The sequence below is a fragment of the Geotrypetes seraphini genome, chromosome 1 (genome assembly GCF_902459505.1).
Source record: "Geotrypetes seraphini chromosome 1, aGeoSer1.1, whole genome shotgun sequence".
NCBI classification, from domain to species: Eukaryota; Metazoa; Chordata; class Amphibia; order Gymnophiona; family Dermophiidae; genus Geotrypetes; species Geotrypetes seraphini.
The window spans coordinates 439485151-439497620 of NC_047084.1; the positions used below are offsets into that span (position 1 = coordinate 439485151).

General features: G+C 43.2%; 1 protein-coding gene across 6 annotated transcripts in view; it reads left to right on the plus strand.

Annotated features, from left to right (window-relative positions):
* LINGO2 (leucine rich repeat and Ig domain containing 2) overlaps nt 1-12470 on the plus strand; it is a 2394831-nt gene that overhangs the window by 830416 nt on the left and 1551945 nt on the right. Inside the window, exon 4 of one of the 6 annotated variants that reach the window (XR_004536917.1) lies at nt 10092-10425. The exons of the other annotated variants lie outside the window; for them this stretch is intronic. The gene's annotated coding sequence lies outside the window, so the exon portion shown is untranslated. Of the gene's footprint in view, nt 1-10091; nt 10426-12470 lie in introns of those variants that run through there. 6 annotated transcript variants of the gene reach the window in all.

Consider the following 12470-nt stretch of genomic DNA (forward strand, 5'->3'; position numbering starts at 1 on the left):
ATTATTGAACGCTCCTCATAGGTGTCACCTGCAGGCTATTGGTGTGGGTTACAGTTGGGTCCAATAGGTTTTGGGTGTGTGTTGGAGGGATCACCATACAATATAAGGGGGCTATTATGAGGTCTGTACCTGGGGCTAGGGTGCCTACTAAATCCCTGCCTCTGCACTGCCCTTGTCATAACTGGGTTTTTTTCCTAAAGAGAAAGTATGATCACTACAGACAAGCATTTTTTTGTTATGCAGACGGGTAGGACATATTTTGCAGGGGGTTTTCTGCAGGTAAACACTCATTAAACCATGAAAATTGCTTTGAAAATTGTCCACAAATATGCACACTTCTGGGGGGGAGAGTCAATTTTCAGTTATATTGTTATTATTATTAAGGCACTTATATGCCGCCCTTCACAATGCCATTAAAGCAGTTTTTATATTTAGGTATTCTGAGTATTTTCCCTATCTGTCCTGGTGGGCTCACAATCTACCTAAGGTACCTGGGGCAACAGAGGATTAATGGACAGATTCTATAATTGGGTGCCTAAAAAGACAGGAGTCTAAAGTTAGACACCAAGAGGGAAATTCGGTATAGGACTCTGGTTTCTGCAGCCTTTGGTATCTGGCCAATCAGAGTATTAGGCCATTCCCAGTGCATGCCAAAATGTACTGGGAAGGAGGCTTAAGATTCCGGTTGGTCCAGGCGCCTAAGGCCCCTCCTATTAGAGGGGCCTTAGGCAGCTGGGCCAATTGTTGCCTTAGGCCCCTTCCTGGTGCATCCTAGAATGTCCTGGGAAGGGGCAGACCCACCATTTTGGAAGAGAAGGGCCTGCCAGCAGGAGGGAGTAGATATCCCTCTTTCCAGCCATCTCCTAAAGGTACAGGAGGTGAGTTTAGGAGATGTCAGAAGTGATGTTGGGGTGTGAAGAAGTATCGGGGGGTGTTGGGGAGTGTTGGGTGGGTGTTGGAGAATGTCAGGTGGGTGTTGGGGAATGTCAGAGACTGTCGGGTGAGTGTTGGGTGGGTGTTGGGGAATGTCTTGGAGTCCCAGGAGAGTGTTGGGGAGTGTTGGATGGGTGTTTGGAAATGTTGGGTGGGTATTGGGGAGTGTTAGGGGTTCAGGGGATCGACAGGGCTGGCGGCAGAAGGGAGTGGGCATCCCTCCTGTTACGGACAGTGTTAGGTGGGGGTTCTGGGGTGGTGACGGGAAATAGTAGGCATCCCTCTCTTCCAGCCAACTTCACGGGGGGCAGGTTCCATGCCACGGCCACGTTGATCAGCTCGGCAGCTGCTTCTATTTGAAATGTAGACCAGCTTTTTGTTGGCCTACATTTCAGGCACCTATCACAGCCCTAGGGAGTCACTTAGGACCTTTTGAGCTCATCCAAAGCCACTTCCGGATGAAACCACACCAAACCTTGGGTGAGCTTAAGCATCCCTAGGTGCCTCATCTGTACCTGCAACAGATACCTATAGTATAGGCACCCTGCCTCAGGTTTTTTTGTGTTTTTTTTTAGAAAACATGCATCCCGATTGGCTGGTTACACAGCGGTAGGACACCTACCGCTGCCTACTATTGGGATGCTGTTTATAGAATTTGCCTCCTATTTCATGTCAACCTCACTTAGGTGCCTATTTTATGTAGAATTGTGCCTAAGAAGATAGGCGCTTAGCACCCAATTAATTTTTATTTTCCATTATGAGCTTATTAAAGTTCATAATTGAAGCCAATATACAAATTAAGTTATGCACCTAACTTGGGCGCCTATTTGACACCTATCTTTAGGTGCCTTTATAGAATTTCCCTCTAAGTGACTTGCCCAAGGTCACAGGGAGCGACGCGGGGATCGAACCCGCAACCTCAGTGTTCTGAGGCAGCGGTTCTAATCACTAGGCCACATAAAAATAGAACTCATTATCAAAGATCATAAGCCCATAGTTAAAGCTGAAAGTTTGTGATTTTAGAAGTAAAAGATTTTGCATACCTAGAAAAAATGTCAATTTTCAAATTGCATTCATATCTGCTATACACCCAGCTGGCTGAATTTACATGTTTTGTTCCTGTACTTAGCATATATTATGTTTTCATAATGATTTATTTTCAAACATTTAGGTCTATTTAAGGAGTCTTACAGAAGAATTATTAGGCAATTCAACACGAGTAGATTAAGAACAGAAGTCTGTATATTAAAACAATAAATTTGGAAGAAATCAAATCAGTTTACAAACACCAAAATTGTTACTATCCACAGTTTTCTGTAGTTGGCCTTATCACCCTAATCCAGACAAGGAAACAAATGTATCAAGAAGTATGAATTATTCATAAAATGCAAATAAAAATATTTTAGTTGGAGAGGAAACAAAATCATTGCCACCTTTGAAAGAATAATAGTGCACTTCATAGCATAGGAGATGATCTAAACCTGGATCCCCCATGTTCTCAGAAGCTGCTAGATTTGAAACAATGTCCAGGGCAGGATTAATTCATCGAGGGCCCCTAGGCATCCAAGTACACTGGGCCCCCTGCCCCGCCCCACCCCACCATGCGCCCAGGCGGAAACAGGAAGCTGCGTCAGAGGGAAGCTTTGGGCAAGCAGCACCGCTTGCACAATTACAGTTCCTATTGCCTTTCTTACCAAGCGTTGCTCGCTTGTCTTACTTTCCGTCGATGGGGGGGCCACGTTGCCGATCGATGCTGGAGGGGCCCATCGCCATTTGGAAAAAACAATGTTGATGCCCTCCTTCATCGGGCCCCCTTGACCATTTTGGGCCCTAGGCACGTGCCTACTTGGCCTATTGGTTAATTCTGCCCTGACAATGTTCAAACAGATGCCTAAGAGGCTGGCTCACAAAAGATGCTTTAGCATTTTAACATGAAAAGCCCACATTCTTCCATGCAGTGGGACAATGGGACGTAGACATCAACTGGTCAGTATTCAGATGGTGAGGGTCAGTGTTTCTTTAAATGATTGTCACTGGCAAAATGTGACCTAGATGCTCAGTGCCAGGCCCTATCCTGGCACTAGTGCTGAATATCTGTGTCTTTGGCAGTGCCCAGAAACCATTTGAGTACAAAAGATATTGAGGGCCTAATTTTATACAAATCGCCTGACTTGTAGGCACCATTAGGTGCTGCTGTCAATCATCTGCTAAGTGTGTTTATAGAATTGCACCTAGAGACACCTAAGCGGTCTTAGATACCAGTAAGCATTGAATCCTTAGGTGTGCTGTCATTTAGGTAGGCCCTAAGAGCGTCTAAGTCAAACCATGCCTCAAATCGTCCCCTAATCATGTCTACTTGCCGGTAAGTGCCTAGGTGTAAACGCATATCTCTAAGTGGTAAGTGTCTACTGAGTTAGGCGCCTACGTACTAATACATTTTTAATCAATGTTTAATTGTGAGTTGTTGTTTTTTTTAAATAGTGCTTTCAATTACAAGCACCGATTTAGCCAATTAAGAAAATGCAGTTAAGCGCCCAGATCAGCTAGGTGTGCTGATCTAGGCCCCTAACTTTAGGTGTATTTTATAGAATCAGAGCCTCAGTGCCTTACCTGTGTAATTAACTAGAGTTAGTTAGGACTGCTTTTAATGTGGTCTAATATAACCGGTTAACTATGCGGGCACCAGTTCTGAATATCACCAGTGCCTGTATAAACTCATGGCTTTGCTTGAACACCGCCAACATTCAATGCCAGTAGTGGGTTTCAGTATTGAATTTCAGCTCCTGGACCAGCAGCCAACATAATTTAACCTCTTCTGCCTATTTAACTTGCTTTGCATATTGACCCCTAAGTATTTTGTTTGTTCAAACACTAATCCACTTCTGAAAATCTGACCAGAGAATGTGGTGAAATCAGTTAGCTTAGCGGGTTTTAAAAAAGGTTTGGTTAATTTCCTAAAAGAGAAGTCCATAGGCTATTATAGAGATGGCTTGGGGAAATTCACTGTTTATTCTTAGGATAAGAAGCATAAAATATGTTTTACTACTTGGGATCTAGTTAGGTACTTGGGACCTGGGTTGGCTACTGTTGGAAGTGGGATGCTAGGCTTGATAGACCTTCGGTCTGTATGGCAGTTCTTATGTTCTTACATTCTCTCTTTTAAAAAAAAGAACCCTTTTATTCAGGTTTCACAGGAGGCCAGTGCCCTTTGTGATTTTCCTCTTTCTTCTCTTTTGATACTTCTGGTAGTGTATATATGCAGTGATTCCATGGTGGAGAAATAGTTCCTTTATGATGGTATAGCAGGAACATATCTAACTTTGTGTTGAATCCCTGGAGGGTGTTTTCCCTTATAACAGCCTCCGGAAGAGTGTTCCGTTTTCTACCACTCTCTGGGTGAAGAAGAACTTCCTTACGTTTGTACGGAATCTATCCCCTTTTAACTTTAGAGAGTGCCTTCTCGTACTCCCTACCTTGGAGAGGCTGAACAACCTGTCTCTATCTACTAAGTCTATTCCCTTCATTATCTTGAATGTTTCGATCATGTCCCCTCTCAGTCTCCTCTTTTCAAGGGAATAGAGGCCCAGTTTCTCTAATCTCTCACTGTACGGCAACTCCTTCAGCCCCTTAACCATTTTAGTCGCTCTTCTCTGGACCCTTTCGAGTAGTACTGTGTCCTTTTTCAAGTAAGGCAACCAGTGCTGGATGCAGTATTCCAGGTGGGGGCGTACCATGGCCCGGTACAGCGGCATGATAACCTTCTCCGATCTGTTTGTGATCCCCTTAATCATTCCTAGCATTCTGTTTGCCCTTTTTGCCGCTGCCACACATTGTGCGGATGGCTTCATCGACTTGTCGACCAGTACTCCCAAGTCTATTTCCTGGGGGGGTCTCTCCGAGGATTGCACCGGACACCTGTATTCATGTATAAGATTTTTGTTACTGACATCAACTCTGTATTGTAACACTTCATGTAAACTGCTCTGGATTGACTCCCCAGTCATAAATATATGGCCTACTTCAGAGTTATTTTATTTGTTCATTTATTCAATTTTCTATACCATTTTCCCAAGGGAACTAAGGACAGTTTATACAAATTTATTCAGGTATTCAAGCATTTTTACCTGTCTGCCCCAGTAGGCTCACAATCTATCCCTGAGGCAATGGGGGAGTTAAGTGACTTGCCCAGGGTCACAAGGAGCAGCATGGGTTTGAACCTACAACCCCAGGGTTCTGAGGCTGTAGCTTTAACCACTGTGCCACACACTCTCGACACACCATACACATTTCTGCAGCTGGATGCAAGAAAAAATGCAATTATGGGCGCATGCAAAATGTCAGATATAAAGTATTGTCACAGCAAGTGCAAGAAAGGGGTCCTGGTATCGTGGTGCATCCTTTAGTCTAGCTGGAAATTGTAAATAAAATGCAGGTTATTAGTACAGGGGTACCAAGAGAAGCAATTGCTGTTTCAGTATGCAGCTTCACCACTGTGGTACAAATTATATTGACACAATGAGGTATATCAAATTGGTGCAAGAGTGATGCTAAGGGGCTCATAATCGAAATGGAAATATGTCTAAAATCCTGTCTAAATTGGCACTTGGACGATAATAAGACAAGTCATCCAAGTGCCGATAACCGAAACGGGTTTTAAACGTATTTAAAAAGTTTAGGCATCTTCACTGCTGTTGTACGCCCAGAGCTGAAAGGGGCATTTTAGGAGGAGTGGTCAGGGCGGGATTTGGGCGGGACATGCAAGTATAACTGAAAGTTTAACAAGGCTGCCTGCACGGAACTTGTACATTGTGACTTAGATGATGTAAAAACAGGTCTAAGTGCCCAGAAGGTATCCAATGTGACCAGATAAACACTGCAGATACAAAGTACAGACCCACACACACTCCCCCAGTGATCACTGCCCCCCCCAACACCATAAGAATCAGAATAAAAACGTACATACCTGCCTCCAGAATATCAGCACCTTGCATAGGAAAATCTAGTAGAGCAGCACAGAGGTAGCTTAAGTAGTCTGGGGCTATTGGGGTTTGTTCACAGGTGGGTCTAGTAGGTTTTGGAGAGCTCACCATGACCTATAAGTGAGTTCTAGTGAGATGGACACGGTATCCCACACCTGGAATACTGTGTCCAGTTTTGGTTGCCATACCTTAAGAAGGATATGGCGTTACTCGAGAGAGTTCAGAGAAGAGCGACACGTCTGATAAAAGGGATGGAAAACCTTTCATATGCTGAGAGATTGGAGAAACTGGGTCTCTTTTCCCTGGAGAAGAGGAGACTTAGAGGGGATATGATAGAGACTTATAAGATCATGAGGGGCATAGAGAGAGTAGAGAGGGACAGATTCTTCAAACTTTCAAAAAAATAAAAGAACAAGAGGCCATTCGGAAAAGTTGAAAGGGGACAAATTCAAAACGAATGCTAGGAAGTTCTTCTTTACCTAACGTGTGGTGGACACTTGGAATGCGCTTCCAGAGGACGTTATAGGGCAGAATACAGTACTGGGATTTAAGAGAGGATTGGACATTTTCCTGCTGGAAAAGGGAATAGAAGGGTATAAATAGAGGACTACTGCTCAGGTCCTGGACCTGTTGGGTCGCCGCGTGAGCGGACTGCTGGGCAAGATGGACCTCAGGTCTGACCCAGCAGAGGCATTGCTTATGTTCTTATATATGGCACCCTTTTTGTGAAGTTTGCAGCAGTACCCTGTAAGGTGCCCTACTACTGTGTTGTTATGTCTGGGTGTCCAGTCCATCACTTTTGCTGGCCTCTCCCACATCCAAAAGGTCTTGCTCTAGGTGTTTTTGACTTGGACAAATTTTTGGACGAGAATGGGGTATAAATATAGATGACTTAGCGGTCTGGCCGATCAAATGGCTGGACGTATAATTAGACGATTTTCGGAAAAAAAAAAATAAATATATATATATATATATATTTTGGATGTATTTTTTGGTAATGGACTTTTGATACTGCTGACTTTGGGTGACTAGCGACTTAGGCCCCAAACGGACTTAGATGTATCTTTTTATTATGCCCCTCTATGTGTTAAGAATGGCATAAAGTTAATCAGGACAAGAGTAATTCAATAAACTGCACTCCAGAACCTCATTATACATAGAAATTACAAGAGTGATGGGAAATTACAGTATGGGTATACTGCAATCTCACAGATAAAGCTCATAAATTTAGTAGCCTAGGGATTGGAGAATAGGTGGTAGACTGGATTAAAAATCGGTTGACCAATCAAAGACAGAGTGTAGTGGTAAGTAGAATTTACTTGGAGAAAAGAAAGATGAGTAATGGAGTGCCCTCGAGACTGGTTCTGGAACCAGTTCTGTTTGCCTTTTTGTGAATGACATGAACGTCTGCAACAGAGTGGATATCTATGAGCATGTAGACCAAATAAGAAGTCATTTTGTTTAAACTAAAAGAATGGCCAAATGGTTGGCAAAAATGCAAAGAGATTCATTTGGAGAGCAGAAACCCAAAAGATCCTGTGTGTATGTTAGAGAGAATGGTGGGCTAAGAGTCATAAAACATGTGACATGTGAAAGACCTTGGATTTTGGTGTGTTTAACAATTTCAAGATATTGATAATATCGGGGCCAAAGTTAGAAGCCATGGGCTGCATGGAGACAGGCATAATCAGCTTGTCTGGGATTGCTGCCATATCACCACTATAAACTCAACTTGGCATATGGATAACCTGAATAACATGGCAGACAATAATAATAATAGTATTCCATATTACATTTCTAGGCTACCACTTTCAATAAATACTTGTAGCACAGCTTACAAAGGAATGGTGAAGGCAATTGCCCACATACAATAAATGTAGCATCTAATAATATCCCCAATCCAACCGTACATAAATCACCTACCTACAACCCCAATATTCAATGTACCAGAGGCGTAGTGTGGGGTGGGGGTGGGGGCCAGATTGCCCCGGGAACTATCTTTGTAGGGGTGCCGGCACCTCTATATCCTCCCTTCCATGCCACATTCATACTCTCACTTCCCTGCTCCCCGTGCCTCTTTAAAATTCTGTGCCAGCACAAACAATTACTCTAGCCTGCTACTCATGCTGACCTGGCTCCCTCTGAAATTGCTTCAGGGTCAAGGGGCCAGGAAATATCATCAGAGAGAAAGGTAATGCCAGCCGCGAGCAGTAGGCCAGAGAAGCTGCTTATGCTGGCGAGAATTTAAAGAGGTGTGGGAGTTGGAATGGAGGGCGTGAGTGTTTGTGTGTGTGTGTGTGTGTGGGGGGGGGGGGGGTAGTTAGAACGGAAAGAGTGAAGGAGACAGGGGGTGTTTGAGAGGGAGCCTCTACCCCGGGCGCCTCCCACCCTTGCTATGCCACTGCTATGTCCTTTCCTTAATTATTTTATCCCTTTCTCCAGGCATGGCAGTGATCATGATAATGACAACCTAAACAGACAAGGCTTTCATTTCTAGGGATGGGCATTTGTTTGAAATAATATGGGACATGTCGGTGCGTAACCCATGCACAGATAAAAGAACAGCACAAAGGGTTTTCAAGTCTGGGCAATTGAACATGGTTTATTATGGCTGGACCCAGGCTGTGTTTTGGCAAGTCTGCCTGTGTCAGACGTCAATTAATATGTAGTCATAGGATGCACATTCAAATGCATGAAGAATGTAACTGAGTGTTAAACCGCACTATGAAGTTCTCTGCCAGAAATTCAAATAATCCCCCCCCAAAAAAAAACAAACAAACAAACGTGCAGATTTTTGGCATAATGAAGACGCTACCTTAATTTTGTTGGCACTTCTTTTTTTTTATTATTTGAATTTCTGGCAGAGAACTTCATGGTGCGGTTTAACACTTGGCTATTACTTATTAGTAGCTAAGTCTCTCTGCTTGAAATGGGACATGTGCTAGTACAGCACGAGTTACTGGTAAAATAACACAGCTTAATGGTAGTCCATGTTGATAATAGGGTATACAATGTCCTTTTCAAACAGTATGGAGTTGATGAGGACTGTAACATATTTTCATCTAGTTCACTTCATATTTTTGAGTGGACAATCGCGCAACTAATGACCGGACAGCTAGATGTTGTTTTTTTTTAAAAAAAAAATTCTTTATTTTGATTATTTGTTACAATATTAATAAATACTCATGAATATCCACAAAAACTCTGTATATAAAATATATTGAAACATATATAATCAACCATGATCTAGTCCACATTATAATGGTCGCCAGCTTTTAAAACAGGAAATCAAATCTATCTATCTACAGCAGGGGTGTCCAACCTTTTGGCTTCCCTGGGCCGCATTGGCTGAAAAATATATTTCTGGGGCCGCGCAAACGTTGCAGCAAGACAGAGGAGGGAGCCGGCAAGACGGTAAACACCCGGGGGCAACAGAGGAAAACACTGCATCGCCCTCGACCGGGGCCTCACAAAATACTTCACGGGGCCGCAGGTTGGACACCCCTGTATAATCTACAGTATAATCTACCATCATTGACAGGCATAGTTGTGGCTTACTTTTTGTATCATACAACACCGGACAGCTAGTTTATACTAATATTAGCTGAGAGATGCATGAAGAAAAATTGAAAGGAAATGCTCAATCTATTAAAAATTATGTAGAAACACTGTTAATGATACATGTAGGGCTCCTTATACTAAGCTGCGGTAGCGTTTTTAGCACACGTTGAAGATCAGCGCGCACTAACCCCCGCGCTACGCAGAAAAACTAACGCCAGCTCTATGGAGGCGTTAGTGTTTAGCGCGCGCTAAAAACGCTACCGCAGCTTAGTGAAAGGAGCCCTTAATACGAACGGCTCAGAGACGAGTGTTGATGAAAAAAAACATGTTTATAAGCAAAAGGGATAGAAGGATGATTAAATGTGTGCCCCAGCGCAGACGTTAACAGCAGGCCACTTCTTTTTATTATATCAGCCTCTGAAATCCAGTACTAATGCTCAGATAAATGGTAGTTGCCTTTAAAAATCCATTTACGGTGCATTTTAAATACTTCCAGCTAAGCTGGCAAGTTACTCACATCCTTCCTTGACCCTGCTGAGATTTGCAATTTTCCGCCTGCTGTTCATTTTGCTAGTGTGTTCTTTTTTTCTTTTCTTTTTTTTTTTTTCTCTCTCTCAGATAGGCTCTGCCTGTGGCAATCACCCTGCTATTCAAACCATCACAGAAGATATCAAGAGAAAAGGCAGAGTACTCACTGGAAAGCCTTGGTCTCTGTAAAAGAAAAGTAAAGCTCCCAGTGTTTGCATTGAAATCTTTTGTTTTACAGAATTGTAAAATCTTGTCGACTGTGACGGTGTCTTTGTTTCTAGGACAGTTGCAAGGTACGATGCATACTGTATTTTCTCTCATACATTAAATGAGATTTTGTTAAGGTTAATAAGATGTAGTGCACAGCTTCAGCTAATATTTTATTGTCAGATTTTAGCACTGCAAATAGTATTTAATATGTTAGTAGTACAGAGGATCATTTGAAAGTGTGGAGGGGCATAATCCAAAATGTGCCTAAGTCTGAGGTTGGGCGAGGTGTGCAAGATGTCCACAAACCCAGCAGGAAAAATGTCCATTTTCAAAGCTGCCAAACATCTATCTTTTATTTTTGAAAATGAGCTAGGTATAAGTTTTTGTCCTTAGGATGTCCACATTTTTTGCCCATTTTCAAAAATAAAAACGTCCACAAGCAAATTTTGCAGACATTCCCACCAACTACCTTGTATGATCACAGCAGAAGGAATCCCCATCAACTGAGCCAGTTTCGGGAATTCCTGGTGGCTCAGCAGATGGGAATTCCCCCTACCAGGATCAGTAGAGCCACGGAGCCCTACACCCCTCCCCATAACATCCCCCACATCCTCCCTGACATCCCAACATCGCTCTGATATTCCATAAATCACCCAACATTCCATGATATCTCTGTCCCCCTACATCCCCCCAACATATCTGGCCCCCCTTCCCACATCCCTGGACCTCCTTCCCCCCCTCCCCGGTCTCTTTGGAAGAGCAAATGGCAGGAGGGAAGTTCACTCCCTCCTACCTACATACATGGCTGTGTGCTGCATCTTGGGATGCAGTGGGAGGGGCCGAAAGCCCTGATTTGCTCAAAGTCACTATTTTGGGTGTGGCAAGCCTTACTGAGAATATCAACAGAAAGTTGATATTCTCAGTATTCGCTGAAATGTATAGCTGTTTATTTGGAAAAGAAACCACTAAGGGAAATTTGTGAAGAAACAGGCTCTTCCTTGCTGTTTAATAAAGAGTTATTTTTGTTCTGAACACTACAAAGTGTGATACGTGTGTTGTATAAATCCTTTCCTGAGCACTATGCCCAGCTCTGTCACATGGAGTTAAGGCGCAATGCAGGTCCACACGCACATTATGATGCCTGGCAATTAACACCAATTGTTGTTTGTTAATGGCTTATTTATAGTTAATGGCTAATTATCATTTTCACGGTTCTGGTTACCTATACAGTATAGAATCTGGGAGTAAGAGGGCAATTCTGCTATTATGCATAACGTGACCATTTATTTTTTTCATCAAAATGGGACATCTATTAATATTAAGTCCCGTCCCACAACCCCGCCCTAACCACACTCCCGATCCCGCCCCCAATTTTTTCCATTCATTTTTCATGTACACGTGATATCTTATTAATTCATAATGGTAACCATAAAAAAATTTTTAAACCACAAAGCATACTATACGCAGAGAAAATGTTAATTATCATTTATATTTGGGGGGTTTTCAAAGATGTCAAGGCAGATGACTTTAAAATATGCAATGTCACCTCAGTAAGTATAGAAAAATTGACAAATATAGTACAGATATAAATTCTCAAAACAGACACATTTTGATAACTAAATTGAAAATAAAATCATTTTTCCTACCTTTGCTGTCTGGTGATTTCATGAGTCTCTTGTTGCGTTTCCTTCTGACTGTGCATCCTTTCATTTCTTTCTTTCTGCACTCAGGCCCAACAGTTGTCCCTTTCTATTCCCTCCCTCCTTCCTTCCTATGTCCTCAGTGCCCTCAGTGCCTCCTTCCTATGTCCTTAGTGCCCTCAGTGCCTCCTTCCTATGTCCTTAGTGCCCCTTCCTATATCCTTAGGGTCCTCGGTGCTTCCTTCCTATGTCCCCTTCACTGCCTTCCAGCCTTTGTCTCCACCCCCTCCCCTATGCTCTGGCATCTCTCTCTTCTCCTTTCCTTCCTTCCCACTCCACCCCATGGTCTGGCATCTCTATCTCCTTCACATCTCTCTCCTCTCTTTCCATCTTCCCCTCCCACTCCATTATCTGGCATCTCTTCTTTTCTCTCCTTCCTTCCTCCTGGTCTGGCATATGTCTCCTCCCCCTCCCTCCATATACCCTGATATCTTCCCCCCCCTCCATGGTCTGGTAGCTCATTTTCTTTCCCTCCTTCCCATGGTCTTGGCATCTCTTTCCTCTCCTCTCCCTTCCCTGGTCTTCCTTCTCCCCTCTCTCTCCCCAATTGGGTGCAGCA